The 16,835-nt window shown below is 40.9% G+C and overlaps 1 pseudogene; it reads right to left on the bottom strand.

Moving 5' to 3' along the window:
• Positions 1 to 63: 63 nt before the first annotated feature.
• The window catches only part of LOC122493496, a 30,530-nt pseudogene continuing 13,758 nt past the window's right edge, over positions 64 to 16,835 (bottom strand).

Raw genomic sequence — 16,835 nt, 5'->3', positions numbered from 1 at the left:
ACGCAGTTGATTACTAAATAAATTGGAAGTCAAGGGATCAATATTCCTAAGTACATAAGTACATCATGGCCTCACTCGTCCGATTGTATTGTTAGCTCCAGTCGACTTGGCACACCTGTAAAACCAGTCCAGAATCCTCGAACTTCAAGTCCTTGATGAAGGATGCTACTATAAGGTGTGTATCCATGATTAAGTCCCAAACCCTAAGGTCTTGGGATGTTTGGTGGAATAACTGGACTCATGTTTTTTGCAGCGGTGCTGAGTGAAAATTCTGGAAGTGGACTACTAGGTTTAGCAGGAGTCAATGTGACAGGGTTTGAATCACTAGCACCTTTTAAAGGAGGTATAAAATTATGGGAACTGAAAAGTTTAGGACATTGGCTTCAACAGGCTCAGAGAGTAAGGCAGGTCTAATCCAATCACCCTTGAAAATCTGAACAGTGCAAGTAGACACTAGAGTGTAAAGCCTGTGGGTCACTTGAGCAAGAACCATTTGTTGATTTGCATCTTGTCAAATTCTTACACGCACTGATCCAGCGGGCCAAAAACCTAGGGTCCCAAGATGCTCCTTTCGAACTTCTAAACTTCCACCCAAGGTAGATACCTCTCTAAGTTTGTCCGATGGACCAGTAACACAGGGTAGTGTTGTCTGGAGTAATACTTTGCCTCTACGGGCTCATGGACTACATGGTGCCAAATGTCTGAGAGCAACAAACATGGCAGAGACGGAGTCCACGGCAAGATAATTACAAATTTCAACGAGCATATGTGTGACACAAAGACCAAATGCTCCGGCAAGATCAAGGACACACGGACTCACTCAGGGAGGGTAGACGCTGCTATGTCCCGGAATAATTCCACACAAGCCTCCACTATGCTCTGTGACATGCTCCTGAATCCAAGTTGTACCAGCAGCCCTGAAGACCTAACACGGTTTACTCCGATTACAAAGCACCGTGAACAACTTGAAGCAAGAGCCACTGAAGTACTGTCGTGACCGGCGCGACAATCACCGAGGTCAGGGTCCTGAGGGTAGGGGAATGCAAGAAAAAAAGAGAGAAGAGAAAGTCTGGGAACAGGAGGGTCCCCTGGGCTGATGGCCCAAGTGACGGCTTTATTGTTGCTGTACACAATCTTTTATAATATAAGACTCTTATGGATCAGGTCATTCTAAGAATAAACAGGTTTCACATGATCACTGCCAGCCAAAACATTTAGTTCTGTGTACCTTGTGAACTTTCTGAACGGGTCACAAGACCTTGTTGATAGATTGCTAGCAAAACACAGTTCCCATGTTTGGGTCTATCTGACTCGGGGTAGAAAAAGGGAGGTAGCATTACTGCCAACGCCTGCAGACCACAGGCTTCAGGAATTAACTTTCTCAGCCTTGACAAGGCTTTCGTATGCCCATGAAAGTGGGGGAATGGGAGGGGGAACCACCGGGTTGGCTTGAGTCAACAGGGCACGTTGCTTGACCCGGTCTCAGCCTGGTGCCAGGGCCCGGCCCCCCACATGAATGGGAGAGGGAACCACTGGGTTGGCTTGAGTCAACAGGGAACATTGCTCGACCTGGTCTCAGCCTGGCACCAGGGCCCGACCCCCCACAAAGTACTACTAATGATGTCCCCAGGCATATCTGCAGCCTCTCCAAAAAGTGTTCTTTCTTTTAATATAAAGAGAGCTCCCACTTGTGCCAAGACTGAAGAGGGAAATACAGGCAAGACTTCCCATCTTCCAAATCCAAGTGAACAGAGAGGCAGGGTTTCCTCATTGTGACCCAGTAAGTACCGTACCAAACATGCCGCTCAACTAAGAGGATTGGATGGTGAAGTAAACGCGGGCAGGGAAAGCTCTGTTAGTGGGCCCGCGCCCCATAAGCAGGAGGACGGTGTACGTTCAGTTTACTGCACCGAAGAGCAATCTCCTCCAGGACCTTCGGTCAGCTGTGACAAGTCTACACTCCTGGAATAACTCACCAGAAAAAACACCTCGTGGTTTCTAAAGAGAAGAAGCGTCCCCGTGAGGAGGAACAACAGTTTCTGTTGGAGAAGCTCTGGGAGCTGTGCATTCCTTACGGCCAGCATCCCAACATTTGCGAGTAGAAATATTTTTGTGATATTTTGTTGGGAGATAAATGGAATTAAGATTTGGAACAGATCAGACTTGGGAATCTCCTCTTCAACGTGGAAATGTAGCACTGGGGCCCCCCCACTGGGGATCAAAGACACTTGTGAAAGACCTGTTCATGGACTGAAAAACTATGCCCTTAATGTAGGAAGTTTTTAAGACATGCTATTATGATAAAGCTCAAGTGAGCCAAAGAATTACACGATAGAAACAAATTATGTACATTTACGAAAAGCAAATGCATGTGTTAGGCAAATCATGTCATGTGTAAAATACATAGACTCAAGGATACTTATCTGCTAGAATACTGACACCTTATGAGCATTTGTTTCCTACAGTGTTTCATTTTCTTAAACCCAAATGATTTTTTAAGGTATTTTCCATTTTTTTTTTAAATGTTTATTTTTCAGAGAGTGCACACGTGAGCCCGCAAGCAGTGGAGGGACAGGGAGGGAGGCTCAGAATCTTAAGTGGGCTCCAGGCTCTGAGCTGTCAGCACAGAGCTGACGTGGGGCTTGAACCCACGACCCTGAGGATCACGATTAACTGACTGAGCCATACAGGCACCCCTTAAGAATTTCCAAATAAACTATTTAAACATCATATTTGATAAGCAATAATTTATATTAAAAATGATTTGAGGGGCGCCTGGGTGGCGCAGTCGGTTAAGCGTCCGACTTCAGCCAGGTCACGATCTCGCAGTCCGTGAGTTCGAGCCCCGCGTCAGGCTCTGGGCTGATGGCTCAGAGGCTGGAGCCTGTTTCCGATTCTGTGTCTCCCTCTCTCTCTGCCCCTCCCCCGTTCATGCTCTGTCTCTCTCTGTCCCAAAAAAAAAAAAAAAAAAAAAAAAAAAAAAAATGATTTGAGTCATGAAATGTCCTAGTCATTCCCTTTTAGGTCCATAAGCTTCAGATGCATTCTTTTACTAAAAGCTCTTAAGAAATCTCATCTTATTTCTAATTCAATGTCAGAGAATTAACATGTTGACATTGGAATTAGATTATCAATCCCAGTGTAATTGAAATGATATATGTAACCACTTAATAGAACAGGGAGTGTAGATGGAACAGAAAACATCCCTATCTTCTTGCCTAAGAACTAGATTCTCTGCCTTTAAGGACAACAATTATTTCAATCTCCATTCTAATTCAATCCACAGCCCCCAGAACAGAACTATGGGTGCTCTATTTCATTCTGTCTTCAACGGAATTTGAACTGAGGAATTGGAGCAGATATCCACTTATTCACAAATGCAGTCTATTTCTAATTCTTGGCCAAATAAGCTCTCAGAAAGATGAGTTAAAAAAAATTCTTAGCACCTATATATATGACGAAGGTATTTTGGCTTGTGAAGAATGAATATAGCTTCAATTCTGGCAAGATTTTTTACAACGATGAAAATCAGCATCATCCTTACAGGAAATACTTCCTAACCCCCCTCTGTTCCATTTGAAGAGCAGTCACAAATCATTTTAAAGTCCTTGCTCCTAGGGTGGATTCTCACACTGTCCTAGGCTTCATACTTTATAGGATTTGAAAAATCAATGCGATAATTTCATTCAGAATAAAAATGTGAGCACCTTGAACTTGGAAAGGAGCAAATGTCACCGTAGCACATCGATATTTTCCATTTGGTACCAGTTGATACAGAGCTTAAAAACAAAAAAACCAGGAGAGAGAGGGATAACCAGAAGGAATGAGGTTACATAGAGACAGTACATACACAAGTCCATACACACTCAAGCCCTCAATCTTAGCAGAACCATGGTTTTGGTAAAGAGTAAGCAGCATAAAGGAAAGATCATTTATCACAGGCACAAACTTCTGTGGTTCACTTACCCACTTGGCCACTTGTTAGCTCTACGACCTTGGGGCATGCTATGTGCCCCCTGGTAACCCCAATCTTTCCATCTGAAAAATGAGGCTAATAGCACCTTCTTCATAGGGGTCTTGAGGGGAGTTTACGGAATCTGAGTACGAGTGTTGTGCCTGTAGAGGTGGTGGTTATGGTCGGGGAGTTCATGGAGTAGAACGTAGACCACCCAGACTCTAGTCTTAGTTCCACTACTCACCAGCTGTGCACCTTGCATATGTGACAGATTCTCTGAACCTCAGCAGTTCTGCCTGAAAAATGCAGATAATTGTTTAGGCTCTACCTTCCTCATCGCTTTATTTTCAAATCAAGTAAGATAAATACATTTATAAACGGAAAGAACTGTTTCAGCATAATATTAATTATGCCAGAATGGCAGGCTCTAAAGACCATTTTTACTTTCAAAGAACCCACTAGCCTCCTTAGGAATAAAAATGCATGGGAAAAAAAAGTATATATTTACATTATGTTCTTTACAAAAAGGTTCAATGCTCGTTAATTAAAAGGTCTAATTGACATTCAAAAGTTTAATTATCTTCACTTGTGTCCACTAAATACAACAGATTTATACGGTACTCATACAATATTGGTCTTGAAATCTCAATCTGCGTTAGGTCATTTTCTCCCATCTCAAGAGACGGATTTTAGTAAAACAGTGTTTGCCACTGAGAATGTTTTTTTTTTTAAATAATCTTATGTCCTCGTGAAGCCTCTTAGGGTTACACTTTGGATTTTAAGTAAAGCAATCCACGCTGATTTTCAAACTAACTACGATATACAACCAAGTCCTTCATAACAAAGTACCATCATTCATATACTCAGAAACGATTATTCTAAATCTGACTCCTTAAACAAGTTTGTAAAGAGAAATCAGTTATTATTCTACAGTATTTCAGAGGAGCCTCAGAAGGCATGTTAGGATTGGTAGGATTTCTTGAATATAAGTTCTGGGACATTGAGCCAAGAGCTAAAAACACAGTATTAAAAAAAAAGTTATCTGAGGTTATAATGCATTTTGCTGTACTTCAGGAATGTTTAAAATGCTGATAAAGGAATGGTAAGCTGGTCAGTAGGTGTTGTTTTCCACCCCCCCCCTTCCCCCCGCCCTGGGAGGTGGGGCAGACTCTCAGAAATATAAATTTCAGCCAAGAAAAAAAAAAAGCTACTGAGGTTAAACAAGTTTTGCTCACTCAGCCTTATTATAAAACCAATGTCAGTCATACTCAATTGCTTGTCCCACTCTTTGTTAACAGGGTATGGGTTTTGCAACTGGTGGAATCATTCATTCACCCCTTCAACCCGACAGACATCAGTTTCTCGTCCCTGAGGTTCCAAAAGGAAAGCAAGCATACAGACTTCCTTATCTCGTGAAGAAGAGAGGAAATAAACAAATGAAGACGTACTTATGTTAGGTGGGAATATGCGCTTATAAAGAAAAATGAGAAGCAGTAAAGGAGGAAACCAGCCATAGGAACAGGGAAGGTGGTAGTCCCGAACGCAATCACCTTTAACTTTAAAGGTGCATTTGAAACTCATACCAACCAGAGCCACTGTCAGGAGAATACAGCTGTGCCTCCTGCAGCCTCATTACAAACTCTGAACGTGTCAGGGACTGGTCACTGAGAAGTCCTCAGGAAAGAGCCATCACAAATGCTAAGAACAGCCTAAGTTTTATGTTGGAAAACGTATTTAAAATCTAGGCATTGCGTTAAACACGTATATTATTTTTTCTTGACATTTTGAGGTTTTAGGGCCTCCAGAAAAGGAAATATGGCTATGTATCATTTGCAATTCCTGCCACCAGGAAGTGCGGCCTCTTTCGCCCCACCGTGAACCTGGTCTATTAATCAGCGGATGGCGGGAGAAGCAACATCATGTGCGTCGCAGGGCCCAGATTTCAACAGGACTGCTATCTCCGCCTTTGCACTGCTTGGGACCCAGAGATCACCATGCGGTGAGGAAGTTTGCAATGCAAGACCACGTGCAGACTGCAGACAATTCAGCCATCCTAGCTGAACCAGGGCTCAGGCCAGCCAGCAGCGTCCAAGCAAATTTAAGGGAGATTGGTAGAAAAAGCTCCCAGGTAACCCACACAGTCCACAGACATAATAAACCTTTGTTGTTTGCAGCCTCCAAGCTTTGGGGTATTTTTTTATGCTGCAATAGACAGGCAACCCTGGCACAGGAGGAGAAACGGAAGCTGACGGCGTTCAGAGGCTCCCGGCAAATGAGACCAGAGCCAGGACTGCACGTCACATCCGTCCGAGTGCAACCACTGGCGTCTGTAGCACTGCAGTTCTGACTTTCCCAAAAATCCATTTATCCTGAGAAAACGCTAAGATCATCCATAAATTTTTACCATACTCAAAATTTCCGTGATCATGTGAGCATTTAGATACATTCCCTGCTGAGCCCCCTCCTCAAAGAATTATACCATCCCAGCAATTTCCCGGATAAAAAGTTCTTACACCACTGCATTGAAGTTACCATTATATCAGTAATATTTAAGCAATCTCACCTAAAACATTGTTCTGTGTCTATTTCCAAATAGATCTAGATCTAGATAGATATACAGGGGATTATGATAGCCAGCTGGTTCAGTGGTGAGGAGGGGATGAAGGGTAGGACATGCCATTAGTGCAGTGGTACCACATGCACAGAATTACATATGGCAGAGCACAGAACGTCCATGGATCTATATTTATGTATATATATACCCACACAGTATATATTCCTAAGAAACTTATCCAAAAGTAATGCACCCTTACTGCATGGTATCTGAGATTAAAGATGGTCCCAAATCCTTTCATGGCCATCCCTTGGAGAATCAAGATCTAGGTTTTCTGCCCTTGAATTTCTTGGGATTCTACGCCACCATGTAAGAAACCCACCTCTGTGGAGATGGTCAGGCTGTAGAGGAGGTCAAGCTCGTCCCCTGAGGGGGTCACAGAGGACCGTCCCTGCTCAGTCAGCCATCCCAATACAAGTGACAGAAGGTCACCAGAGTTTTTCTGATGGCACCACCTTCAGCTGCGACTACATGAGGGGACACATGTGACAACCACCTAGTTCAGCCCATCAACTCCCATCATAAATGAGGACATATTGTTCTTTTGTGGCAGTTTACTAGAGATAGACATCCAGAACACACGTGCTTCTAATTACAAGGAAAATTCTTAATATTTCTGTCTAGTTTAATAACTTCATGGCTTCTTAGAACGGATCCTGTCTCCCCCCAACCCTGGCTGACTGATACATACACACAACACACCCCATATGAATTGGAATCTATACACAAACCCACAAAATGGCAATATTTTTAAGTTGTCCAATAAAATATGAAGCTACAATGAAAAGTCTACTGTAAAGTGGAGGATAAAATTTACTTAAAATGGTGGCAAATACAAATTTGACTATTCAATTTGACTGTGAAATTCCCGACAACCATGAATAAAGGAAAAAATAAGCCTACATGTCCCTCATTACTGAAACAGAAGAAATACACGACTAAAGATATGTATTGTTCTCCTAGAAACAAAGAAAAATTCTGTTTTAATGATGCATTTTATCTAGGCCACCAGACAGCGTGTGTGTATATATGTCTGACATTAGAAAGAACTCACAATTAGCATTTACATCAAAGTCAGAAGCCAAAGAATGTAAATTCATAAATACAACTTAAAAAATAGAAAACTTTAGACTTTTCTCCAAACCATATAAAAAAGGAGCAGCTTCCTAAATATTAGAAAGGTTCTTAGAAATTAATTATAAAATTGGTTACCACTATGAACAGGCAATTTATAGAAAGAAGTTAATGAAATGGTTTTGAAATATATAAAAATATGATCTACAAGCTATTAAGAAATTCGAATTAAAATAAAAAATGATGCAGTGTTTTCAAATCTCTGACAAAGATAAATAGATGTGATGACATAGCATGTGATGGAGGAAGGGGAAGTCTGGTCCCTTTCAGACCATGGTCAATGTTGGTCTCCATGGCTCACAGAAGGGCAATTCTGCAGTAACTCCCCAGCATTTCCACCCCGGGACTCCATCATACATAAGTGTTTGCACACATTTGCAAATCTCTCCGTAAAGATGGCCATTCAATAACTAATTTATGAATATCTTAATCTAATAAAGAGTCTATTACTGATTGATAAAATACTGACATTCAAATATTGAAGTTTCAGGCAATGTTTAATGAAAGTATATACTCAAATATAGAGAGAACTCTAATGGTTATTCTTAGGTGCAGAAAGCAAAGTGCACGTCTGTATGCATTTTACTTTCAATTGTATAAAAAAGGGGCATGTGGATACGCACGTGTGCAGGTATATGCATCAACTATTTTGGAAATATTTGTAAGAAACATAATATATCGGGGGAAATACAACAGGGAAATATGGGAAGCAGCCTCATTGTTACCTTTTTTTTTTGCTATTTGCATTTTTACCATGTGCCACTTTTCCTCAGTAAAATTAGTGGGGTGGGGAGAAGTTCAGTGATTTCCCTATGGCTTCCAATTAACAATTAACTAATTGTTAATACAAGAGTGCAGCAATTTGGAAGCTGAAGGTTATGTAGATGTAGTTACACCAGCGTTTTTTAAATTATATTCCAGAAAACCCTAGAATTCCCCAGAGTTACTTTGGGCCACCGCAGAGGCTGATGAGGAGGCAAAGTGGTAAAAAAAAAAAAAAAAAAAAAGATACCCCTCACCCTTACCAGCTTCAAAGTAATCAGCTTGTATGCATTTTATTCACTGAGCTACACAAAATGCTTTGTTTGAATGGAAAACTTCCACTGTTAGAAGAGGGAGATTTCTTCACATAAGGAATACAGCAACAACCTATCCCCTAGCTGTCAACTGTGATACTGGAGACAGCTGGCTAGTTTGATTTTAACCTACATCATTCCGGGAGAGTTGAAGGATTCTTTATGGTACATGGCATTGTATATACTTCTAGATCTCCTACACAGCTCTTGTTTGAATGTGTTTTCATTATGGGACAATATCTATAGAAATAATTGGCAATTTATTTGCCAAATTTCCAAATGGAAAAAAACCCCACAAAACCTTCAAATGTTTTATGTTAAATCTATAATTTTTTTTTTTTTACACTTGGGAGTAATTTCACACCAGCCTTAATAACCTTGTCACACCTACTGAGGAAGCAATTGTTGGCATCTAGAACTTCACAGAATACCAATTAATGTTTTCCTTAATAAAAAGAGGTTTCAGATTTCAAGTTTTGGCTTAGTTACTGTCGTCTATGCTTGCATCATTAAATTTCTTTTCTAACTGCAACTAAGTACGTTCTCTTTCTCACATCATTTCTGGCTATCATTTACAAGGTGGTGGCTCCAATATCTTATTGCAGAATGAAGGATCTGCTCGTCTGTCAGAGACCATGTCTGTTTCCCCCAGAAGAGTGCCCTGTGCACTAGGAAGCTGTTATTAACACTGGTTTCTATCTTGTGTAATTTGGGCAGGAGGACTTTCTCTTGATGCTCATAGACACAACATGTCAAATAGTAGCTTCTTTTGCCTAATCCTATGAATTGTGACCCCCCCACCCCTTAAGTTTAATGTCCCTGGTCAGCCACATTTGTCTACTGGATTCTTCACTGGATTCTATTCAGATATCTAATAACTCCTATGAAGGGATCCTTTTCTAATAACTGATCTTCATTTCTGAACTTAATTTTCATCAATATTACTCTCCCCTTGACCCGTATCTATTGGCCACCCCTCTGTGACTTTCCCCCTGGATATTCCTATCTCTAGGCTAAGCGACAGCTTTGTCTGTTCTAGGCTCCATTGCGATCCCAGATAAGACCGGACCCTCTAACCCCCCTGGAGGAAGGGGTCTCATTGGATTTTCAAACAAAATTAAGGAGGCTCTGTGATTCTGTGAGGGTAACAATAAGGATTTAAAATACTGAATGCTATTCTATATGTACAATCACAGAGACTCCATTAGAAACTGACTGGGTGTTAGGGGGAACTTAACATTGATTATCAAAAGCCCACACTCCCAGAAACCATCCTTCCTACTAAAAAGGAAATGGACGTTTCCTCCATCATAAACTAGGATACACTTATTTTTACAGTAATATGCAACTATTCCCTCAACTTCTCATCTGTTAGGTAGAGCAGCACCTAGTTTGGAGGAATGGGTTAAACTTTAACGTCTCCCCCATCATTTGGAACAGAGCCACTGGAAGTTTGCAAGCAGTCTTGTTTTGTTGTGGTTTTAATGAGTAGGGGGCAGGCAGGGGAATCAGAGATAAGTTTTCCTCTCTGGATCATTCTGGGAAAGGTCTCAACTGGATTAGGGGAGAAGGCAACTAAAAATAACGACCACAGTCCTTTCTTACAGTTGGATTAATTGCATATGCACAGGCAAACAACATAGTGAAAAATGGCATAAAGGAGAAATGAGCCGATGGTGAATGCATCTTTTCCAGAGTCAAAGCTGACATTTCAGCTTCCCTGAGGGAGAGTGTAGAGAAAGTGAGGGGTGTGGAGAGAGACTAAGATAGTCGGCAGGCTGTCTGGAGAGAAAGGTGAAGTCTAGAGCTGTCAGCTGGGAAGGAAAGACACAGGCATGTAGAAAAACATTCTGGCAAACCAACCGTGCCCTGTTACTTTAAACGAGCCAGCAAAAATTAGTTGGGGTTTTTTTCTAATATCAAAAGATAGCTCATCCCAAGAATTCAGTATTTTTGCTTAATTCTCCATTATCACTTTACAGTTTAGCAGCTAATCTTCGCAGTTGCAAAGACATCACTCCTCTGAAGCAAAAAAAAAAAAAAAAAAAAAAAAATGGTTAACAAAAGCCAAATTATTAGGAAGACGGTCGTGAGAGCAGTTCAAAATAGAAACATGGGCCGTCCTGGCAGAAAGTGTTCCACATCCACACCGGGCTCCTCTTACTCCACATCCCCCAATGTCTCTGCAATCCTAGAGTGACAGTTTTGGCACTCTGGAATCACGTTCTTTAGAGGAACATATCAGGCTACCTACGGAAACCTCTGAAACACTCAACTAGAATTCTCAGCCACCCCCATGTATATTACAAAGCCAGTATCTGAGACAGTGCCGATGTCTTATCTTTGAAGTCTGAAAAGCATAAAAACCCAAAAATAAGGTCTTTGCAAATAAATAAATAAATAAATAAATAAATAAATAAATAAATAAATAAAAACAAACAAACCAGTTTTTTTTCCAGTGGCTCAGGTGGTTAAGCATCTGATTTTGGCTCAGGCCACAATCTCAGTCTTCAGAAGTTCGAGCCCCATGTCCGGCTCTGTGCCAACATCCCAGAGCCTGAAGCCTGCTTCAGATTCTGTGTCTCCCTCTCTCTCTGCTCCCCCAGTGCCTTGCATTCTCTCAAAGATAAACAGACATTTTTAAAAAATAAACATCCAGAGAAAAATTTGGTATCTTCTTGCAAAATACTGACCTACATCATAAATCCTTAGTCAAATTTAAAATACTAAATTTTAGGGGCGCCTGGGTGGCTCAGTCGGTTAAGCGTCCGACTTCGGCTCAGGTCACGATCTCGCAATCCGCGAGTTCGAGCCCCGCGTCGGCTCTGGGCTGATGGCTCAGAGCCTGGAGCCTGCTTCTGATTCTGTGTTTCCCTCTCTCTCTGCCCCTCCCCCGTTCATGCTGTGTCTGTCTCAAAAATAAATAAACGTTAAAAAAAATTAAGAAAAAAATTTAAAAAATACTAAATTTTAATAAAATTTTGGAATGTTTTTAGATTTTTAGAAAAACTGGGGATACATTAGTTTCCACCTACCCCAGTTTCTATTTTGAAAATATATTATGGTTCATTTGTCACAACTAATCAATCAATATTGAACACTATTTTGATTTGAAATTCATATTCAGATTTTCTAGCTGATACCCAGGGTCCTTCTGCATTTTTACTACTTCAGCCTGCCATCCAGGATAGCACATATTTACTGGTCACGTGTCCATAGGCTTTTTGATGTGACAGTTTCTTAAACTTGGTTTTTGTTTTTTTTTAGTGTTTATTTTTGAGAGTTAAAGTCAGAGCATGAGCAAGGGAGGAGCAGAGAGAGAGGGTGACACAGAATCTGAAGCAGGCTCCAGGCTCTGAGCTGTCAGCACAGAACCCGACGCGGGGCTTGAACCAACTGACTGCGAGATCATGACCTGAGCTGCAGTCGGATGCTCAACTGACAGAGCCAGCCAAGTGCCCCAAACTTTGTTTTTGATGACCGTGACAGTTTTGGAGTCTATCAGTCAGGTGTTTTGTAGATATTTTAAAAATCCCAGTTGGGGAACTGTTTTCTCATGGCTTAGTTGGGGTTACTTTTTTTCTGGGGGGGGGGGGGGGGGGGGGGAGAAGACCAGAGAGGTAACATGCCATGTTTGTCATTTATCAAGGGTACATGCTACAGAAGTGACTTATTCATGTCAATCGTGATCACTTGGCTGAGACCGTGTTTGTCGGTTTAATCACTGTACTTTTCCTGCCCTTTCCACACAGTACTTTTTGGCAGGAAATCCCTAGCAGCCCACACCTAAGGAGCAGAGAGTTCTTTCCCCCCCTACCCCCGGAGACTGGAGTGTTTATATTAACTATAATTCTTTTACAGGAGAGGTTTGTCTTTTCTCTATTTATTCAGTCATTTCTTTGTATCAGCATAGGCTTAAGAATATTTACTGTACATTTTGGGTACAATAGTAGTCTAATCGCGTTGCTCAAATTATTACATATTTGGCCATCAGAAGCTCTTTCAAAAAGCTCCTGAGTGCCTTGGACATAACCCCACGATGGGGGGATTTGAGAGCTTCCTTACTTTCTGGCACACTCAGATCTCCCAGGCTGTTATATAGCTATCGCTCCAGTCCTAGGACCCAGCCATTTTCCAAAGAAATCTTAATTGCTTTGAACACAGAATGGTATTAACTAAGGTCTGGGTACCACATCCGGTGGCTTCTAAGCCCTCCCCACTGACAGAGCACAGAACTGCATGTGAGCTAACGGATGTGTGTGCCTACCTCTGTGCACCTTTCTACATGCGTCCAACAGTATCTCCATTAAGTAAAACGTGGGTTCACGCACAGATCATTCTAGTCTTCTCTTTGCTTATCGGCAACCGCTACTCCAGCAGTGAGAAACCTGCCTCCCACAGACCATCCCCCTTTCAAAATTACTTGTAAGGTTCTGTAACTTTCTCTCAAAGTCTATTTCCTAGGTGGAGTCTGGATGGATACACAGACAAAGAGCTATTAAGATTTCAGAGATCTGATTCACTCTCCCTTTTATCTGTGTGAGAATTGAAGCTTATGACTTATCCAAGGTCATAAAATTAGTTATTGATGTATTTATAACAAAAAAGCCAGGTGTCTTCTCTCTTAAAATTAAGCATTTGAGATTTCAAAACCATTTTGAAATAGCCAAATGCTATTACAGGTGAAAAAAACTTACACCCACAGAATTTTAACATCTTCTATGCGGTTAAAGACTAGAAGTCCATTGAAAATAGGAAATTATGACAAAATCATATTTATCTGCAAAAACAATCTAAATTTCAATGATCAAAATTTAGTTTTTGGCTCAGCTAGGAGTTCACGTCACCCTGTATTAGAGTCAAATACTTTAATTTGAAGATTATTATCTATTTCAAAATATTTTAGCTATAGTCTGTGACTCAGTACTGATGGAAAGTGAATCCATTTACGTAATTATAGAAGTGCTCACAGAGACACAAAAGTTTGCTGATACTCTACTCATTTCTATTTAGCAGGGAACAGTCTCATTCCAATGGTCTGGACCCTCTTCATCAGTTACAAAGGAAATGACTGCTGACGTATGTCTGGCAAAATAATGGGCTCAGGACATAATGTTACTTGACTTACACAGGAGTTAATATTCGTGGCAAGAATCTATTACAGGTAAACAGAATTTTTGATTAGTATAAAATAAATCCCATTAGAAAGTATAAATAAAATTTTTCTAACAAGTGATTTTTAGAGCCTTTTTCATAGTAAAATTTTCAGTGTATTTGCCAAAAATGTAAGTAAACAGCAGTAAATGAAGTAAACTAAAAACGAATATTTACTTCTTATATGTCAGACACTATTCTATGTTTTATATGTAGTAGCTAATTTAGTCTTTGATAAAATAGTATTCCTATTTGAGAAATCTGTAGAACGGAACAACAAATCCAAGAAGTAGGGTGTACTCTAACTTTTACTGAATTTCAGCCTTTATTTAAATGAAATTTTAGGGGCCTGGAGTTCAAAGATCCCTTTGTCCAGAGGTTCTTAGTGCTACCTGCATCTTAGAATAACCTACAGTGGGGCGCCTGGGTAGCTCAAGTCTGTTGAGAATCTGACTTTGGCTCAGGTCATGATATTGCGGTCCGTGGGTTAGAGCCCCCCCGTCGGGCTCTGTGCTGACAGCTCAGAGCCTGGAGTCTGCTTCAGATTCTGTCTCCCTCTCTTTCTGCCCTTCCCCCCACCCATGCTCTGTCTCTCAGAAAAAAACATTAAAAAATTAAAAAGAATAACCTATAGTAAGCTACCTGCATGTTCGAGTAATCACAGTCCTGCTACCTGTGTATTAGAGTAGTCCACAGTACTGAAGTGAATACTATAGGACCTTGGATGTGGTTCTCAAATTTATGCATAAATCAGAACCACAGAATTGTTTTAAATTTATTTAAGTTTACTTATTTTGAGGGCACAGGCACACAAACAAGAAGGGGTAGAGACAGAGGGAGAGAGAGAATCCCAAGCAGGGGCCTCACGCTCAGCTCAGAGACTGATGCGGGGCTCAAATTCACGAACCACAAGATCATGACCTGAGCCGAAATCAAGAGTTGGAGGCTTAACGGACTGAGCCACCCAGTGGCTCCTCAAGGATTTTTTTTTTTTTTAAGCATTAAACCCTCAACCTCAGGGTTTCTAATTTAATAGTTCTGGAGAGGATCCCAATACTTTCTACCTCAAAGAAGGGCCCAGGTTTTGTTGGTGGCCAGGGCACTGCACTCAAAACCAAGTTTTGAATTAGAATCTCTACAACTGGTAGAATTGAAGCCTGAGCAAAATTTGTTTTTAACTGAACTCTGCAACCACGTAAGAATGTATGGAGAATGAACACCCTGCATCAGTTAGCCAATGCCAACAATTAGACCATTATTAAACAAAGTTTCATTTTTTTTTTTTTTAGTGGGAGGAACTTAGGGGGGGGGTCCCATTGATCCTTCTAATTCCTTCACTTTTTCTGTTTTCCTTCCTTTATTTTTGTTCCTTTTGTCTTCCTGTTCCTTGGTCCTTGTTCCTTTTGTCACATCCCAGATGTGACTTCCTTCATAGACAATTCTCCTGCATTTCTAAGTGACAGACTTTCTCTTGAGTAACCCCCACGCCTTATCACACAGATGCCTCTAAAGCACACTCTACCCAGGTGTCCATAAACAACCAGGACCAGAAACTTCTAATGCCAGCTCCACTCCCCAATTTTACATAATTTAGTAAAAACTGATGGGCCAGAATTAGACGTCTCACCCTCTAACCCTCCATCTCTTCAACTACGTTTTCTGGTAGAAAATGAAAACATCACTTTATGAGAAGGAAAACAAATTGTGTGGAAGAATTGAAGTCACGGTAAGGACAGTGGTAATGGTGTTATGTTCAGATTGTGTTACAGTGTATCTTTAAAAAGTCAAAAAGTGAGCATCTCCATAGATGTCCTCGTTTATCAATACCAGAATGTTTAATGCTCTGGAAAGCTGGGAGACAGAACACGTGACTTCAGGTTTTAGCTTAGCCATACATGGTCAGTCCCAAGTCCCAGAACAAATTACTCAAGTTGCAGTTTCTTCAACTGTACAATGTAACAAGAAGCAACTAAGAAATCGCATGTAAAGATCTTTATCAGTACTAATAGATGGACAAGTTAAAAAAATACCTATTTGGTCATGCCTTTGTTTTAGAGACTACAAATGATGGGGCGCCTGGGCAGCTCAGTTGGTTTATCATCCAACTCTTGGTTTTGGCTCAGGTCATGATCTCACAGTTCGTGAGTTCGAGCCCTGTGCTAACAGCATGGAGCCTGCATGGGATTCTCTATTTCTTCCCCTCCCCCTGCTCATGCCTCTCTCTCTCTCAAAATTAGTAAACAAACTTAAAATTTAAGAAGACTAAAAATGACTTTCCATTTAAACTGTATGTGTATGTTTTTAATGTGCAGATTAGGGGCGCCTGGGTGGCGCAGTCGGTTAAGCGTCCAACTTCAGCCAGGTCACGATCTCGCGGTCCGCGAGTTCGAGCCCCGCATCAGGCTCTGGGCTGATGGCTCAGAGCCTGGAGCCTGTTTCCGATTCTGTGTCTCCCTCTCTCTCTGCCCCTCCCCCGTTCATGCTCTGTCTCTCTCTGTCCCAAAAATAAATAAACGTTGAAAAAAAAATTATAATGTGCAGATTATTACAGGTTCTGACTTAAAATATTCTACATCTGTTTAAGGACTTGTTATATCTGGCCTAATTCCATTAAATGCACTGTTTACTAATAGTGGAATCTGAACTGCTGACTGTTAGGTTTTCTAGTATTTTTTCTCTTTTATAGATGATTACATTATGTATGAAAATCAGACCATTCTCTTTTCTAAGTACCTTTCAGTAAACAAAGTTTCACATCAAAATTTTAAAGAGCTCACATTAATGGTGCCTCAGTGATGAATACAGTAAATTACCATGGCCAAACAATTTTCTTAAACTTGCCAGAGTTGAATATTCTTACATTTTAAACAAAGTCGGAGCTTTCTCTAGCTTGTAGAATTCA

This window comes from Prionailurus bengalensis, chromosome D2, assembly GCF_016509475.1.
Source record: "Prionailurus bengalensis isolate Pbe53 chromosome D2, Fcat_Pben_1.1_paternal_pri, whole genome shotgun sequence".
In the NCBI taxonomy this organism is placed as follows: Eukaryota; Metazoa; Chordata; class Mammalia; order Carnivora; family Felidae; genus Prionailurus; species Prionailurus bengalensis.
This window is presented reverse-complemented; position numbering and strand designations above follow the sequence as displayed.